Source organism: Xyrauchen texanus, chromosome 38 (genome assembly GCF_025860055.1).
Source record: "Xyrauchen texanus isolate HMW12.3.18 chromosome 38, RBS_HiC_50CHRs, whole genome shotgun sequence".
NCBI classification, from domain to species: domain Eukaryota; kingdom Metazoa; phylum Chordata; class Actinopteri; order Cypriniformes; family Catostomidae; genus Xyrauchen; species Xyrauchen texanus.
Window position 1 is genome coordinate 36,626,186 of NC_068313.1, and position 5,000 is coordinate 36,631,185.

General features: G+C 38.8%; 1 protein-coding gene across 1 annotated transcript in view; it reads right to left on the reverse strand.

The window, feature by feature from the left end:
• LOC127632150 (uncharacterized) overlaps positions 1 to 217 on the reverse strand; it is a 6,949-nt gene extending 6,732 nt beyond the window's left edge. Inside the window, exon 1 of the mRNA XM_052110735.1 lies at positions 1 to 217. This exon is cut by the window's left edge and continues 457 nt beyond it. The gene's annotated coding sequence lies outside the window, so the exon portion shown is untranslated.
• Between the last annotated feature and the right edge of the window lie 4,783 nt (positions 218 to 5,000).

Sequence of the window (5,000 nt, forward strand, 5' to 3'; positions counted from 1 at the left end):
TCTCCGGATGAACACAGACGACACCGATCTCTCTCTCTGTTTGTCTCTCCTCCTGAAATCCTTCAGCTCGCTCGTGTGCTGCTGCTCAGCAGATATAATACAGTCAACAACCACAGAAACATTAGAGACAGACAGAGAGATAGAGAGAGGGAATGAAGAGAGAGAGACACTTCCTTTATTAGCCTTTCCAATGCTTGTGGTTGCCATGGTGACCAGCCCCGCACCCCATATACAAATAGAGACAGAGATACACTTAAAAACAGAGGTAGAGAGAGAGTGAGGGGGAGAGGGAGAGAGAGGCTGTGATTGAAGCACATACTGCACAGTAACATTTCAAACAGTAGGATGATACATTGTGACCTCATAATCTGTTACATGTTTCATTCAGTGAGGGGCATCCAGTTATCATCATTGAAATAAAAACATTTGATGTTATTTTGCATTTCTGTAAAATATCTTTCCTTTTGATTTCGAGGACTGAGTCTAGAAAGAGATACAGATGCACAATACTCATACTACATACTGCACACTACATACTGCACACTACATACTGCACACTACATACTGCACACTTCAGTACTGCAAACTACATCCTGCATACTACATACTGCACACTACATACTGCACACTACATACTGCACACTTCAGTACTGCAAACTACATACTGCACACTACATACTGCACACTACAGTACTACAAACTACATACTGCACACTACATACTGCACACTACAGTACTGTAAACTACATACTGCACACTACATACTTCACACTACAGTACTGCAAACTACATACTGTACACTACATACTGCACACTACAGTACTGCAAACTACATACTGCACACTACATACTGCACACTACAGTACTGCAAACTACATACTGCACACTACATACTGCACACTACATACTGCACACTACAGTACTGCACACTACATACTGCACACTACATACTGCACACTTCAGTACTGCAAACTACATACTGCACACTACATACTGCACACTACATACTGCACACTACAGTACTGCACACTACATACTGCACACTACATACTGCACACTACAGTACTGCAAACTACATACTGCACACTACAGTACTGCACACTACATACTGCACACTACAGTACTGCAAACTACATACTGCACACTACAGTACTGCACACTACATACTGCACACTACAGTACTGCAAACTACATACTGCACACTACAGTACTACAAACTACATACTGCACACTACATACTGCACACTTCAGTACTGCAAACTACATACTGCACACTACATACTGCACACTACAGTACTACAAACTACATACTGCACACTACATACTGCACACTACAGTAGTACTGCAGTACTGCACACTACATACTGCACACTACAGTACTGCAAACTACATACTGCACACTACAGTACTACAAACTACATACTGCACACTACATACTGCACACTTCAGTACTGCAAACTACATACTGCACACTACATACTGCACACTACAGTACTACAAACTACATACTGCACACTACATACTGCACACTACAGTACTGCAAACTACATACTGCACACTACATACTTCACACTACAGTACTGCAAACTACATACTGCACACTACATACTGCACACTTCAGTACTGCAAACTACATACTGCACACTACATACTGCACACTACAGTACTGCACACTACATACTGCACACTACATACTGCACACTACAGTACTGCAAACTACATACTGCACACTACATACTGCACACTACAGTACTGCAAACTACATACTGCACACTACATACTGCACACTTCAGTACTGCACACTACAGTACTGCACACTACATACTGCACACTACATACTGCACACTACAGTACTGCAAACTACATACTGCACACTACATACTGCACACTACAGTACTGCAAACTACATACTGCACACTACATACTGCACACTACATACTGCACACTACACACTGCACACTACATACTGCATACTGCTATTCTGAACAAGTGTGTGTCTGAACATCCAGAATAAACTGTTGTGTCGTGACAAACACAACACACACAATCATCATTAAAAAATAACATCAAATAAAATAAATTATATGACGACAAATAAAATATGAATTTGACTGCATACAATATTTTTCAATTATAAAAGGGAAAAAATGAAGACGAAAAAATAGCTAATGTTTAAAATAATAAATAAAGATGATGAAGCAGTTTTTTTTTATATTTATCTGACCCCATTATCAATACATTAATTAAAATACAATAAAAAGAAAATATCAAATTAATTAACATGGCTTGAAAAAAAAGATTAAATAAAATATGAATAAATTACTTGGATTGCATGAAATGAAAAAATATCAAACAAATAAATAAAATGAAAGCAAGCCTTAATAAAGATGATGAACATTCATAATTCTGACCCCATCATCATAAAAAATTACATTAAAATAAAACAAAAACAAAAACAAAAAGAAAACAACATGAAATAAAATGACATGGCATTGGGCGTCTTCCTGATGAAAATTATGAAGTTCACAGCAGAGTGTGTGTGTGTGTGTGTGTGTGTGTCTCACACATTGCGTAACGGTGATCCGCGTGCTCGTGACTTATAAGGTGGACGCGCCGAGTGTGCGCGCGTGACGGGCGCATGCGCTGATAAGATCTTCATCACATTTAATCTGCAGCTGGGATTGATTTTACAGCTTTTAGGTTTTGGAATACGTGTAGAAATAGCCAATAATGTCCAATTATTTCTAATGAAATCTTCCTCTGACCAAATCAAATCCCAGAAGGCAGATAGAAAATCACAGAAAGTTGTCATGCATCTCATTTCAGGATTAGTAGGACAACAAACACTATTCAGACAATTCATTGCAGTTTCTCATGTTTTGTATCTGGAGATAAACAAGTATGTAACATCATAAATCACAAAGTTATGAAGTGTCAAATATAGTGCTGAATATAAAGAAATGTGTCTGAGGTATTAAACGGAGACACCTGACATCTTTATTCTTGACCTGTAGTGACATTTACAGTAAACAGTTCAATCTCAAGCCAAACCAATGTTTAAGAGCAATAAAACAGCAGTAAAACATGTGATCTCTTTATACTTTATTCATTTTAACACTTCCATGTCCAAACCCGGTTCCACTTTCCCACAAGTGCCGGTCAGATTCTTATTGGATTGTCCACAGCACTGCAGTACATTTGGACAATGAGCTCATTTTATAATCCCAGAATGAGAGGTTTAGATGCATGACACATCTCATGTGCAATGATCAGTGCTGCTCATGATTTATCATTTACATTTCCACATGACAAACTCCGTAACATGTCGTTAAAATCTACCTGTGCATGCTTGTGAAACTCCCCGTTTGCTGATCTTCAGGGTGTCAGGGCATTTGTCCCATATGAACAAACATACGTGAAGGTTCATTTCCCCTCAATAGAAGCGGCTGTAGAGTTCATTTAAACATGACATCACATGCAACAACACACTATTGGACCGTGAACATTAAGTGTTGATTTTCATGCATTAAAGGATGCAACATTGCCAATAATAAACACTAACAGCATGTGGCAATATTTGCTTCTGTAATGATTTTGTATTATTTATATTATGAATGAAGTTTAAAATGCACATAAACATTCATAAACACATGAAGTACGGTCTGACACATAAAGTGAAGTGTGCATGTGACTGGAAAGAAAGTGAGGCTTTGTTTGTCATGGAACAGTGCCCGCCCACTTTTCCTTTTCTTGATTCTGGAAGTATTTTCATTCTTTTTCTCCACAGGGATTATATAAAACCCTTCATTAAAGAGGTGAATCACTACATTACAAACTTTCTTTTCAAGCCAAAAAATACTGGATCAGACAAAAAGACAAAGATACAGACTGTGTACTTACTGTCTTTATTCAATGAACTACAATCCCATGATGCATTGCAAATGATGCAATCAAACTAACAACAGAGAAACGATTTGTAACTCAAAGTAATTGATTACAAGTATAGAAACAATACATTATAATATAACTGCAAATATATTCAGATATACAGATAGACAGACAGAGAGACGGACAGACAGATAGAGAGACAGACAGACAGATAGAGAGACAGACAGACAGATAGATAGACAGACAGACAGATAGAGAGACAGACAGACAGATAGATAGATAGACAGACAGATAGAGAGACAGACAGACAGATAGATAGATAGACAGACAGATAGAGAGACAGACAGATAGAGAGACAGACAGACAGACGGATGGACAGATATGCAGACAGACAGACAGATAGAGAGACGGACAGACAGATAGAGAGACAGACAGATAGAGAGACAGACAGACAGATAGATAGATAGACAGACAGACAGATAGAGAGACAGACAGACAGATAGATAGATAGACAGACAGACAGATAGAGAGACAGACAGACAGACGGATGGACAGATATGCAGACAGACAGACAGATAGAGAGACAGACAGACAGATAGATAGACAGACAGACAGACAGACAGATAGAGAGACAGACAGACAGACAGATAGATAGATAGACAGACAGACAGATAGAGAGACAGACAGACAGATAGATAGATAGACAGACAGACAGATAGAGAGACAGACAGACAGACGGATGGACAGATATGCAGACAGACAGACAGATAGAGAGACAGACAGACAGATAGATAGACAGACAGACAGACAGACAGATAGAGAGACAGACAGATAGATAGATAGACAGACAGACAGAGAGACAGACAGACAGATGGATGGACAGATATATAGACAAACAGACAGATAGATAGACAGACAGACAGATAGAGAGACAGACAGACAGATAGATAGACAGACAGACAGATAGAGAGACAGACAGACAGACAGATAGATAGATAGACAGACAGACAGATAGAGAGACAGACAGATAGAGAGACAGACAGACAGACGGATGGACAGATATGCAGACAGACAGACAGATAGAGAGACGGACAGACAGATAGAGAGACAGA